The sequence below is a fragment of the Salminus brasiliensis genome, chromosome 5 (assembly GCF_030463535.1).
Source record: "Salminus brasiliensis chromosome 5, fSalBra1.hap2, whole genome shotgun sequence".
Lineage (NCBI taxonomy): Eukaryota > Metazoa > Chordata > Actinopteri > Characiformes > Bryconidae > Salminus > Salminus brasiliensis.
In genome coordinates, this window is record NC_132882.1 from 37,589,972 (window position 1) to 37,604,772 (window position 14,801).

The following is a 14,801-nucleotide window of genomic DNA, read 5'->3' on the forward strand; positions in this document are numbered from 1 at the left end:
AGTGACCGGCGTAATGATGCCATCTACAGGGCAGAGTGAGTAATGCGCTTAAGTTTGCCCTATGCCACACACACAGCATGTCTAGTCCCTGTAGAGAAGCATTGCCTATAGAACCGATAACCATGGACCTCCTTCTTCAGTAGGGAGCAGGGCTGTAATATGGGGGATGGATATAGATATAGATGGATACAGACAGGGCTGCAGAGCCTGAAACTGCTTCTGACCGTCCTGGCATAGGCAGAGGCAGGGGCCACGTCGCTGCTAAAAAAAAAAAACTTGCATGCAATTAAGTAAATGCCAGCAAAAAGAGGAAAATCTGTGAAGATATGAAATAGTTAACGTTAGCCTATTTTAAAATGGACTAAGCTAAGATGCACTCACTACATCACTACAGGCAATGCAGAGGCTCTGGACAATAAGAAAAATAAAAGAAAACGTAACACCTTTGATTAATTATTCTAAAAATACTTGATGCTTAAAAAATCAAAGGAAAAAAAATAAATAAAACAAATACATTGTTTTAGAGCCCTTGTCAGTTCTAATGTGCTAAACAACTGCTCCTCAGACTGAACTGGCTCACAGCGCTCGACCACCACACTGGCGATGCGTCAGTCTAATGACGTCAAGTCAGTGCGCAGTAGCATTAGCTTACGTGTAGCAATATTCACATTTAGACTCAACAGCACCTCATCTCTGAGGATCTAGTGATGTACAGGGCAAAATGTACACATTTTGAACAAAACATGCAAGATCCCGAACATGTTTAATCACCACATATCATGACTGAGGCGATTTCTGCCTTAGAAAATCGAGGTTTGTGCCTAATATGGGCAAAAACGAGGACTACAGAATGACGCACGACTTCAGTGGTCCACCTCCATGCATTTTGGCAACGGGAGTTTATTTATTCCATTAATCCACTCCTGAGTGCTCCTATTTTATTTTATTTTTTATAACATATAGTCTGTGACATTGTCCTATTTAATATCGTCATATTCACAGATTTTTAGATGCACACATTTTTATTGAAATCTTTTTGCTTTGCAAATATTTGCTTTGTGCGGCTGTACTCAACAGCAGGTGCTGATCTAGGGTCAGTTTTTATATGCCTCCGGCCTCGTCTTCCATCTGTGGAGTTTAGTCGGTCTCTACAACAGCAACTAGATCTGCGGTTCAAGCAGGACGAGCTCCATGCAGAGCGTCTGGAGATCTTGTTCCTCTGTGGTCGCCATGTTCCTCGAGTGTAAACACAAAGAGAGAAATACAAAACTCAGTTTGAGAGAAAAAGTACTGTACAGTAACACAGGTAGCAGATAGCACAGGGATTACAAAATAAATAAGACAAAGCCAATATTAAGGCTATAAAGTAGGGATAGTTGCTCGACTCAGAGTCCAATTACGTCACAAGCTTTCAAAGGAGGACCGCATCGAAACAGCAATTTAAAGTCTTGGTCAAAATACTAGCTGGTCCTATAGATCCAGTGTGCAAAAGAGGGTTATAGATACACTGTGGTGAGAGCTATCCAACTACTGTTTTTGGGTTGTTCCAATAGACAAAGTATGAAAGAACCATTAAAAGAACTGGTGGATGTTTTGATGTGTTTTCAGTGGGTTTGTGGTGCAGTAATCTAAATAACACTTAGTGGATGCTTCTCTCTGCATTTTTTTCTTTTTGATTTCAAAACGACTTACAAAGCCGTAACCATTACAACGCGTACAAGACCTGATCCAAGTTGGACAGTCAGTAAATTGTCGCGGTTCATTTGACTCAGACAAGAACAACACTGGACTGCAGTCAAGCATGTAAGGAGGTACTTAAAGCCTTCAACTGATCATGGACTGTGTTACCAGAAGAGAGGAGAGAAACTGAAGCTTGAGGCACACAGTGATGCAGATTTGGCTTCAAATACAGAAGACAGACAAAGCACAACAGACTCCAGTTTTAGTCCAACTAAAGACGGTCCTCTTACTCTCTGCTCGGTCTACATGTGAAGGAGAATATATGGCACTGGCTTGTACCTCACACAGCTACTAAATGCCATGAACAGTGATCACCAAGATACATCTCTGAAAATACCTGAAGACAACCGTTCTTTCCATGAACCCTGTATGGTGACAAAGATGAAGACACGTCCACATTAGACACCACTTCATTAGATCAGCGCTCCATGAGTGTAAAATAACTGAACACTGTCCCACAGCAGATATGGTGGCAGATGTTATGACAATACCTGCAACTAAGCCTAAGCTGGAGAAAGTTAAGAGCTTTGTGTTTGGGATGTAAACGGGTAAGTGTTGTGCTGTGGAATGCCATGTACAGTGTGAGAGCAAGTGAGACTCGAATCAACTGATGATTTACACACTAACCATTTTACACAGCAATTTACCTGAAGAACTCTTCACAACAGGGCCTTAAACAGCTGTTTGAAACCACCTCCACGACATGCTGACAGAGAGAAAGCCTAACCTAGACTCAAAGTGTTAAAGGGAATCTTTGTAGGGTAAGAACAGTCCATCATACCTAGTCTACTATCCAGACACAGAGAAAGTCCATAAACACAGACTGGTGAAATTTCTTACAGAGTGTGTTACTGAACACCAAACCCAGACTGACCAGTCAATAGCAGATGATTATTTCCATGGGGAGAGATGTGTAGCCCCCCTTGCCAAAAGCCAACCATGTTGATTAGATTCCAGAAAAGGTTCAAGAGTCTCAAACTGATGCTAAAGACATGGTACACACTATTCAAAGAGAGACAGGAAAGAACCTCAGTATTCAGCAGATTGTGGGTCAGATATTGAAGACCAGATACTGACCAATACTGACTACTGTTACAGGGTCTGTAATGTACCACAGACCTTCAAAGAGGTGTTCAACAAAATCACAGTATTGGGTTGATGCAGATGACCTTCAGCTCCACCAGGTGGACGTTACAACATCCTACTTGAATGCTTTAATTAATTGTGAGATGTAAATGGAGCAACCAGAGGAAAATACAGGTGAAAAGGTTTTCTGTAAACTGAATAAGTCACTGTATGCTCTCAAACAGTCTGGAAGAACCTGTAACAACATGTTACCTGATTATCCAGATGAAAAGAACTTTACACAGAAGCTAGATGACCACTGGGTCTACAACAAACCCCCTGAACACAGGTTTAGATGTTCATCATGAAGTACAGTCAGCTAGCTGTGATGCTGTTGGTCATCATGATCACAGGAGTGTATTTATTGTCTCAGGAACAGACTGGCTCCTTTACGAGTGTGTTGCTACTGTATCTGTACATAAAGGCTCTATAAAACATGACATTGAGGTCAGAAGACCATCATGAACGCTAAAAGCCTCCACAAACTTCCAGAGGGGCTGATTCTATGTCCCCCACCAATGTGAAAATCCCTCCTAGGCCTTGATTCAGAGATCTGTATTCACTAGGTTTTGATCAAGGTTCACAGAGACATTGTGAACTAAGGAGCTGATCAGTCAGAACTTCACTGACCGTGACTTCTTTAGGGGCTAGAGATCCTATATTTAACAGCTCAAATTCAGTACAGGAGCTGCTTGAACTCGGAGAGCAGAATGAATCTGGATCAATTCTAATAAAGTTGATAAAGAGGATTTTCTGACGTTACGATTATAAATCATGCGGGACACAGACACAGTCTCCATACTGCAGGTTAGTCTGAAACAATATGAGTGACTCTGATATATTACTTTTAATACAAGCAGAGAAATCACAGAATTAATGCTGATAAAATCGAGGAAATCCTCTTAAACTGACCTGACTGGTGGGACTGGGAAGGGCCGGTCAGTCCTGGAGTAGCAGCTTCTCGATGTTCCCGGTAAGCGGCTCTCTTCCTCGTCGGTAGGTGAGCAGGGGGCCGAAGACGATGATCCTGGAGTCTGTCTTTCTCCAAACGGGGCTGAAGCGACGATCCTCCGCGGTCTCCATGTTCCTCCACAGTGAACAGACAGAAACACAGACGCCGGTCAGTGAGACAGAGGACTGTACAGTAACACAGCCAGCTGCTGTAATCCTCGAGCTCTCAGCTCCCTCAGATCAATCAGACAGAGCTGAGAGTAAAGACTATAAAGGAGAGTCGGTCGCACGAGTCGACTCACGTCTCGAACAGCTCAAAATACCGGAGATCACGTGATCGCCGGAACCGAAGCTTCGTTACGTCACTGAAACAAATCACGTGTCAACGCGCGTCAGTTCTCCGGTCCCGCTGCAGACCCGAGCACAAGGAGCTGAATATAAACTGAAATATGTACTTGAATAAAATATAAATGTATAAAATCAGTGAATTTGGTTGACTTTCATTTTAAGAGAAAACAAAACATGAACATAGTTTTTATTTGAACATCAGGTGTTGTTTCCAAACCGACAAAAGAGATAAAAGTCCTTGACAAACCTCCGTATTCGAGGGTTTTTAACTGGAGACGACGTGAAATGTCCTCTAATAAAACATTAAAAGGAACAATAAGGACTAAATGACAGCAATCGTTTAAAATGTCTACCGCAGTCCAATTTCCAGACACTGGAGAGAGGGGTCTGCCCCGCCCCCTCAACCCCAGACCCGCAGCTCGAGCGGGTTGCCAGGTTGAGGACACTGAACCTGCAGGAACGAGCGCGAGACGAGATCAATAACTTTTACAATGACAAGCGACGACGAGTCATATTCTGTAAGATGATCAGTAAATATACTCGCTTGATCTGTTTTTATTGTCTGTTCATTATAAACCAGCTCATGAGGATTTTATAGAACTCTGTCAACTGTTAGCGAGCTGGATGCAGCGCTGCCGGCTTTATCCAGAGCCAAGCTCGTTCTCCTGAACACAAAAGCCCACTGCTCCTAAAACACACTCTGGAGCTGGAATTACTCATTTACACATCCTGACAACATACTGCTCAGTTTAACAGATCATATACACACTTTTCTCCGAGTAGTAGCTGCTGTAGACCTCAGTTATGAAGGACCCTCACTGGAGCTTCACCACACAAACCTTCTGGACGCAGGAAGATCATCAGGGCTTCCAGCTCTTCAGCTTTCATTCATCACCAGCTCCCTCCATTTCATGTAGTTACTGTTACACATCAGTTTATTTCACATTGTCTTTACCCTGATTTACACTTATAACATTGTTGTTTGTTGTTGAAATAAAGTCTAATTATTAATGAACAATGCTGTTGTAACAAAGTATGACTTATGAGTTGATGAAAAAGACAAGATGAAAATGAACAATTTTATTTAACAGTTATATGCATTTCCTATTTACAGAGTAATAAGGGTTTATAAGGGTAAGTAACAGAATGGTAATCACATTGTTTAAAATGGTTATGATCAACATGATTTACAGTATTGAAAAGTGAAGATTTCATAGTATATCATTAATAAAACCAGAAATGCTAAGATCAGTATACAAACTCCAATCAGTGCAACGACCTTATTATAAAAAATAATGCAAAACAAGGTATAGCAACAGATATGAATAAATATAATACAGAAAAATATGTAAAATGGACTTTAAATGGACTTGAGAGATGTGCAGCTCTTCCTCCAGTGGGAACTGCTGCTCATTAGTCTGTCTGGAACGCTGCACTGTGGAGAATAACTGAAGTTATTACTACTATTATAAATGTAGTTATTGTTTTGTGGGCTAGTTCTTCAGCACAGTGTGATGTAGAAAAGAAAGGATAGTTTATGGAGCATACGGTCAAGCCTGGGTTTGCCTGAGTTCCTCTATGGTTGGTGCCGGGACAGGTAGAAGCAGGCCAAACCTTCTGGGGTCATCAGGGCGCAGCGACCTTAGTCTGGGTCTTTCCCTGCCAGTCATGAAGCAGCAGCTGTATACAAAGTAAAGAAACTGTTTACAAAGACGAGGAACATATTCCTCATCTGGGCTCATCCTTTTCTCCCGGATCATCTGTTCCCCAATCAAAACTGTCAAATGTGAGATGAGTAAATACTAGGAATCATACTACAAGTACATTTACCTCTACATTACTACTCAAACAATAATCACAACTTCCTGAGGTCACTGATCTCAGGTTCATTCATGTCCAGGTTTTCGTTGTCTTGGACTCTCCTATTCTGAAGACAATATGATAAGGAATTACACACTGTCAGCATAGGTGTGGACTGCAGCTGCTATTTTCTCTGTGTCATGTTCAGTAATAAACTATTGTTACCTCTTCTCCAAAGCTTCAGAAACATCCATGGTGCTCTCCAGACCTTCAAGCCCTTCTTCTATAAGTGGTAGATCTTCTCTATAGAGTTAAAACTGTTATGTTTGTGAAAATGTAGGCCACCAGTAATACTGTACTTCTGTATTGATATTAGGATCTATAATTCACAATGTGGTCTGAAATCATATAAGTTCAGATCCTGAATACTGACCGGTCTGAAAGTGCTCCACTTGATGGACACCCAGTACAAATGATGCTTCCTCTACTGCCTCTTACTAGGGGTGGAGGTGCTTGTATATTTAAAGCTAAAAAGAAAATCCCATAATTAACTTATTTACACAGAAAAGTGAAGATCATTTCACCACAATATCAAACCTGAGTGATCTCCTACTAAAAAGGGCTTTATGGACTCTTTTAGATACGACGGATAAACAGCTAACGTCTGATAGACTACTGTGCTCACGACTGAAAGATTATTTTCCACGATTCTGAACAAACGAGCACAATTTAAACGATGGAATAAACAATAAGATGTAGATGGGATTATATAATACACTTAAACCAAGCAATTAACATTAAAAACACAATAAAACATTATAAATACCAAGTTATCTGACTGCACTGATGAAATGCAGAAAGTCCAGGTAGGATGAAATTATGGCCGGACCGCCAAGCACATGAGTCATGACGTAATAGTGAAGCGCGCATGCGCAGTAAGCCTCTGTAGGACAGTAGGGGGGGCAGCTCTAGTCTGGAGCACTTTAGCTACCTAGCTCTCTCAAACACGCACTGTCTTCATAACCCAGCTGCACTCGGACCACTGGCTAGAAATGAAGCACTCCAATGTTTAAAGCACTGAAAAAGCCCATCTCTACTAGTGGCTGTAATAAATGATCTAGATGAGGTTAGCTAAACTTAGCTGAAGCTCAGTGCTCACCTGTTCAGGAGAAAATCAGCCAGTTCGTCCGCTTCTGGGCTCTAAGCTGTCTCCATCTATCAAACGCATCGCCAGTATTTCCTCTCGTGTTACTCCGTCTCTGGTCATGGAGCTTTTTAGGTTGTGTAACATCTAATGATCCAGGTCCAGGTCGCTTCCTCGCCTCCACGGCTGCAGCTCGCTGTGTTTCCTTGCTGTTGTTTTTCCTTATCTGGCAACCCGGGGTGTGGCAGTAGGACTGGGGGGTGGGGGAGTGGGGCAATGGGCGGGATAGGAAGCTACAGCACAACCAGAGATCCGCTCCGTACCTGACCCCTCAAAGACCACCATACAGGTAGAAGCACTGCGGTCAAGAAATGCTGGAGCTGAAACCTGTGTGTTTCTTTAATATCTGGAGACACATCCTGATCATTTTATCAGTTAGTTCAGAAAATGTAACACTTAATGACCTTTAACTGATCAAATGGAGGTTTGTGATTTCCACTAGAGTTTAGAAGTCGTCAGCCCTTAAACTCAGGTCTCTAAATGAGTTTAATTAGGTGGACATTTGGAGTCAGATGAACTTCAACACTGTGAGGTATGGCTGTGTCTAACAGTCCGGCTGTGTGTCTCTGTGTTAATGCGCCACAGGAGCAGCGCTTTTTTAGACACAACAAATGAGTAATATATTGATCCTTTCTGGTAAAATACATCATCTTACAGATATTCCTCAAACAATACTAATTAATAATATAAAGAACTCTAAGTTTAAGTGAAACACTGAGATCTGCAGAAGAACAAGTAACCTGAAGGAACTAGACCAGGCGGCGGATGACTACATTTTGAGGACCCGCTGATGAAGTTCAGCTCAATCAGGCTGGAGGGAGAAGGTCCGCTATCAGAGAGAGGAGAGTGAGGCTTTATCACCGGTGGAGGAAACTAGTCTGAATCCCAGCACTTCAGTGTATGTAGGCTACAATAATCACTTCCATGATATTAAAATATTAAATAAGAAGATAAAGCTCCCATTAGTTTATTGTTGTTGTAGATTGTTAGTTAATTAAAAAGGACGTTGGCAGATCTAGCTAGATAGTTGGGTAGCTCGGCTAATTACTAACTCTTTTAATGAGTCTGTTTTTGTTCAGCAGTAAGAAGATAGTAAATGAAAGATATTGAACTTTTTTGTGAATAGAGGATAGAGGCAAGCTTTAGTGTTTCAGGATTCTTTGATCTGTCCAAAGACATTTAGTTATTTCCAGCATTTTTCTGTATGATGTTGAAACAGTTGTTTCATTGGAGAAATGGTGCTGAGCTGCTAATGCAGGTGAGGGCTCTTCATCTCTGTGAGAGCAGCTGAGCTTGAGGACTAGCTAGCTAACTACCATGTGTTCAGTGAAAGATCAGCATTTTTATTAATGGAAACACAAATATCTAAAGAAAGAAATCAACAGTAAATAGAAAGTCATTTGCATGAAATCATACAGAATTTTCTCTGTGGAGGATATTTCATTATTTTTACTTAGAAAACAAAGCAGGATTTCTCAGTCAGGGAGCTGAAGCTCATAGAGGAGGATTTTCTAATAAAATGTGCCTCAGCTCTTTGTCTACTGGATAAGCTTGACTTTGGGTTTAAGTTATCCTGCTAATCTGAGAAATCCTGCTTTGTGAAATTCCCCCCAGAAGTGGCTGAATGTTTACATAGGGTACATCTGATTTTGTTAGATGAACAGAATTACTGGACACATTTGATTGATTTTGTGGCTCTTGGTGTGCAGGTATCCCACCAATGCAGAGTATGTCCAAGTTGCAAAGCTTTAATGGTGAACATCCTAAGGGATGTTGAGGAGGACGGTTATGTAAGTTTGTTTAAGAATGATTTTATTATGGTTGATCACAGAAGAGTAGTTGGTGTAATATTGGTGGATAGATTTGAGTAATTCTCTTTTTTTGGTTGGGACTGATAACTTATGGTATCTTTGCTGAAGGAATCTTGCGTTGTTGGAGAGGATGCTACGTCTGAGGTCCACATTGAGGTGAAGGACCACATGAAGAAGACCTTTTGAATACTTTTGGAAGATTCTCAGGGGTAAGTGGAATAAAGTAATGGGAGGTAAAACAGATGAACCAACTTCATATGAATAATTGTGTCTTTTATAGTCTATTAAAAGATATTTATGACTGTTCTAGGTTTTTTTTCTCTGCACTACTGCCTTCATCACTACACTTTATTGCAACATCATAATGAGGCTTTTGTGTATTTTCTGCTTTTATCTTACAGTGTATGATGAGGTTGGTGCCGTCCATCCTGTGGTGGGGAACATTTGTCACCGCTTTAGCTGACAAATCTCCACCAGCAGACCTACAGAAGACTCTTATATTCAGTGATGCTCTCAGAGGGAGAATTGTGTAAGTATTCCCTTGATGATGTTGGTGTAACGGGCCGTCTGCATACTGAAGTGATTCCATTGTTTTGGAAAGTCACGTATATAAAAAACATAGACACTGTGTGGGTTCTGTGTGGTAAAATGTTGCTTGTGGTTTCTGGTGGGTGTTTTTCTTTTTAATAAGGCTGATATTCTCTTATATAAGTGAAACCTACATTACGTACATTTTGCCATGTCAGGATGAAATATGATTCTTTTAGCTGGTTTAATAAAACCTTTTTACTTAATTTCATTGTCTTGTTTGCTGTTAATGCCATATTGTAATGATATGGAGTGCAATTTCTTTCAATTTAATCTTCTCAAACATTGTTAATTTTATTTCTATTTCTGTTGCTCTTTCAGTTAATGCTAAAGTTCAATATGTTTACTATTTACTTTCTATAAATAAACAGTATAGAAAGACATTTTGAACATGAGTGGATATTTCTGGTTCTCTTTAGTCACTATAGGGTCCAGAATGGCTTGTCACTGGTGTGGTACCTCTAAAAGCACAAGTTTAAAGGTGCATTTTAGCCTCTTGGAGAACTTAATAGTACCATAACTGGTAAAGGAAATATTGGTATAAAAACGTACTTGTGCTGAAAGGTTCTCTACAGTACCTCAATAGGGTACAGCTTTAGATGGACTTTAGTTTAGTTCATGAAGGAATGTGAAGGAAAGGACACTCTCCCTCTCTATGGAGTTCACTTTTAAAAAGCAAAAACACACAACAACGGCTTCTGCGTTCTGAGTCTAATACAGTGTCTTTAATATTCAGCCTCCAATCACTCACTATTAAGGACACAGAAGCCGTTCACTCGAATAGAAGAGAGCACTTCTATATAGTGAGAAGGAATCCCTTTGGAATTGACCCTAATGGATGGAGCTTGGGTGTCACCGTGTGGTCAAACTGATAAACTGCAAGAGTTATAAATAGATGCACATATTGACAAAATCTGAATAAATAGAAAACATTAAAAATCTGTTTTAACAGCTTTTAGCTGTTGAGGCTTTTAAACAAAACTAACTGTAAAATAAAGTAATCTTTACTGACAAAAATAGCAGAATCATCTGCAATTTAACAAAAAGACTTTAGTTATGCTGATATATCTCTGCCAAATACATCAAATACTGTCAATAATGCATTCAAAAATTAAGAACTGCTAGAAAATATGTGAGCAAATATTGTCTACCTTATGAGACGGTATAAATGATATTTGAACAGATTTCAACTTTGACTTTATTGATGCATTTGATTCATTTAAAGACTGAATTCTTCAATAAGTGAAATTCATATTTCTACAAACTGTGTAAAACCACAGAGTCAAAAGTTATTACCTGTGATTTATTCTTACATTTCTAATATTTAAATCAAGCATAAATGACCCATCCCCACATTCCCCAATACACACATAAAGGTATTACAGTCCAGCTGTGCTACATGTTGGGTGCAGATTCCTACCAGAGCCCCACAGATAGAAAATGATGACCCACCAGTTACAGCAGACATATGACTCTCCCATCATAAAGCTATGAACTCTGCAGATGTTTGCGGTTCCGGTGGACAGGTCGTACACTCGCTCACCTGCTGTGTGTTTGTTTGCTCTCTTATTACTTGAAAAATGACTTGTTACTCCTAGTCCTCAGTTGATATCCCTTTATCTTTGCTTTTGCTTATTTGCTTCTTATTTCTCTTAGCTGATTGGTATTGTAATCTTTGTGCCAACTGCGACCTCTTACTTCACGTTACTTCGTCTTACCATCCGTCGATTGTGTTTCTGTGTGTTTGTTTACCTCAAGGAACATGGCGACTGCGGAGGCACGTGCTCTTCGGACGCTCAGCAAGGAGCTTGCCCTGCTGGACCAGAAGATCCAGTGGCTTTTGGAGAAGCAGGCCGAGGGAAATAGTAATTTAGCAGTATCACTCTCATATAGCTTATCAGATAAACCCTGCAGTATTGAGACTGTGTCTGTCCCTCATATAGTCCGCAATTGTAGACGTTCAAAAATCAATTTTAACAACCTGATTAGAATCGACGTTAGCGCTTCGTGATTTCCGAGTACTAGCAACTCCCACATTAAGTTTGGGCTGTTAAACATACGGTCTCTAGCACGTAAAGTAGTCATTGTCAATGAAATTATTACTGTAAACCCCCTCAGTTCACTGTGTCTTTGTGAAATGTGGGATAAACCTGTCTCTACTGATGATAAGGCTTTAAATGTTTGAGATTTCAATATTCACTTTAAAAAAAGACTCAGGACCCCCTTAGAACTGGGTTTAATCTTAGATGCTTTGGGATTTATTTAAAACGTAACAATGTCTACAGCTAGTGTATTTATTAATAACCTTCCAGATTTAACCATCTCCAGCCCATCTCATCATATAGATCTTAAGCATGATCTGCTGTCTGTGCTCTGCTCTAATCTTGACAATGTTGTGCCAATTAAGATTAAATAAATTAGGGAGAAAAAGCTAGCGCCTTGGTATAATGACCATACGCATACTCTCTACAGCTTGAATGGCATCCATGCAGAATGCAAAAAAGCCTTAATTAAAGCCAAATCTCTATCATCTCTCAAGCATCTCTAATAGACAACAACAAACACAACCCCAGATTCCTTTTTAATACTGTGATCAAACTCAACAGCAGTCACAGACACACTAACTCAGCCATTCCTGCTGACATTAGCAGGATAAAATTAAAAACATTGGACTAAAAATTCATAGTCAGTCACTGACCACTGCAGTGAATGTTGATGAATGGTGCACCAGCTTTAATGCACACTCTGAATATTTCCATCCGGTTACTGAAAGGACTTGGTTAGCATTATTAGCTCATTAAAGTCATCCTCATGTGTACTAGATCCTGTTCCAGCACAGTTGTTTAAACAGGTTCTGCCTAGGGTTATAGAAGCAGTACTGGCCATAGTTAACCCTTCCCTCAACATTGGCCAAAAACCCTCACGCTTTAATAAAGATTCCTAAAGAGGGTCTTTGGAGTGATTCCATAGAAAACCCAAAAGAACCCATCAATGGTTGTTTCTTTAAAGAACTATTTTAATAAATGAGAGGAGTTCGACCCAAAAACCTCTACATGTAAAGAACCTCCACATAATCTAAAGGTTCTGGATCAGTTTATGACTCCAGTCAAGAACCATGGTTGAACCTTTATTGTACGTTCCTAACATCCACATCTCTTCTACAAAAGAACAATTCTTTAAAAGAACCATTAAACCGTCCAGCAGGTCTGACCTCTCCACCTGTTTTCTCCACTTTTGGGGATCACAAACACCAGCAGAGGGTTTCAGTCATGAACAGGGAATAGCTAGAAAAAAAGGAGAGACTGAAGTCTGTCCAGAATAAGCGCATGTGTTGTCCAGTGCAGCAGCTTGATCGTCTACCTGTAGAAGGTGTCCATCAGCTAATGTTTGGCAGGTCACTCTTTTCCAAGCATTACATACATATTCTTAGGTTTAAAATTCAAAAGAAAAAAAGGTATTGGAGTTTTATTCATCTTTTATATTATATAACTTTAACACAGAAAAAGTTTTTTATTTTTTATTAACTTAATTGCTACTTAGCAAAACTACCTCAAGCTAAATCAGTTATTTATTTCAATAATCTTCAGATTATTCGATTGTAAAAATAGTTGTTTGTCGCAGCCCTAATCTGCTGCAGCCTGAGAAGCTTAAAAATGAATAAAGATTTTATTTTAATTGAAGTGTTTGTCATTATTGAACAGTATGAATATTACTCCATTGAGTGTCATTTTAGTAAGAGAAGGGCATTAATATGTAATGTTTAATATCTCAAGCAAGTTTGTTTATGAACATTAAAGCAAGTACATTTACTAATAAATAGCCTTACTCTGCTTACAGGGCCAAGTCATCTCCTTTCAGTCCAACTTGAGTGTCAAGTAAAATAATAACAAGCACAGTTTTACTTTTACACCTTTTACTTTACGTTTTTCAGCTTCATGTCAATGTAAAATATATAAACAAATTCCTAAATAAAATAAAAACTCAAGAGACAGAAAAGCTCATTTGTGTTTATTTACATTTGGGTTTTAGGCTGTGGCCAATCGACTGTGGTGAGAAGCAGTTTGACCAATTGTTGATGTGGATGCCCGTACATGTAGACCAATCGTGTTGGTGAGAAGGCGGGGCTTCAGCGGCGTGTTTAAAGCTGTAGAAATCCACACAGACTGAGTAGCGACTGTAGAAAGAGACGCAGACGTGAAATAAATGAGCACAGTTTTCACATCCCAAAAAGAGAACATGTCCGGTAAGAAGAGGACGTCTGCTCACCCTGCTTAACCAACCTCCACTTAGTCTGTCCTAAGTGAGAGAAGTTGGAATGTGTTACTTTTTACCTCTGGAAACAGATGAAAACAGACCACTTTACACAGTAAACCCCAAATCTCAGAATCTCTTTATTCCGCCAACTATTTTACAATTTTACTTGATGAGAGCAACACAAGTATGACATGCAACAAAAAAAACAGGCCGTTTACAAGTATTACACTAAGAGAGAAAAATATACTAAACAATAAATAGAATAAATAATAAGTTTAAAAAAAAGTGATAATGAGCTGAAGAAAATATCTGTAATCAGAAATCTGCACTTGTACAGGTATGAATACTGTATATCTATATGCAGCCTGAGTAGACATCTATATACAAACTATTATGTACAGATATGATATAAACATTTACAGAAACGTAACATCTGTACAGCTGTGCAAATAACCATAGTGCAAATGGTATGCATGTTTTGTATCCGTACTTTGTTGAAGTTAAATCCAGTTTGGTTCAGTGAAATTTAGAAGCTCAGTTCAGTTTTAGAATAGGTTTATAGATTAGGGTGTGAATCCTAGTGTAACATTTACAGTTCTATTATCAAGCTCATATTTCACGATTGCATGTTTCTGTGCCAAAGTTCATGACAGTACATTATGTATGAGAGTAAAAAGTAAATTTTAATAACAATAACAATAAGAAAAGTAGTTAAAATAGTAAAAAGTAGTTAAAATAGTAAAAAGTCATGTTTGCTGCTTTTCCTGATCTCAGTGTCATCACCTCTGTGATATGGACCTGTCCATCAGGCTGGACCTCCATACTCGGAGTGGGACAGCGGAGCTCCTCCCACAGACGCTGCTTGATTTCTCGGCCTAGCTGCAGGCTAGTAAGAGGGCATTATTAATTTCTTTTAATCAGTGATGATCATGTATGCTTGTGTAACTAGAACTGTTAGTTTTCAAACTCTCTGTACAGGC

The 14,801-nt window shown here is 39.5% G+C and overlaps 1 long non-coding RNA gene across 1 annotated transcript; it reads right to left on the minus strand.

Moving 5' to 3' along the window:
- Positions 1–5,589: 5,589 nt before the first annotated feature.
- Positions 5,590–7,309, minus strand: LOC140555680 (uncharacterized). Its single transcript, XR_011979683.1, has 4 exons — positions 7,124–7,309; positions 6,398–6,491; positions 6,190–6,281; positions 5,590–5,844 (listed from the first exon to the last, which is right to left on the minus strand). It is a non-coding gene; the product is annotated as an uncharacterized lncRNA (long non-coding RNA).
- Positions 7,310–14,801: the final 7,492 nt, after the last annotated feature.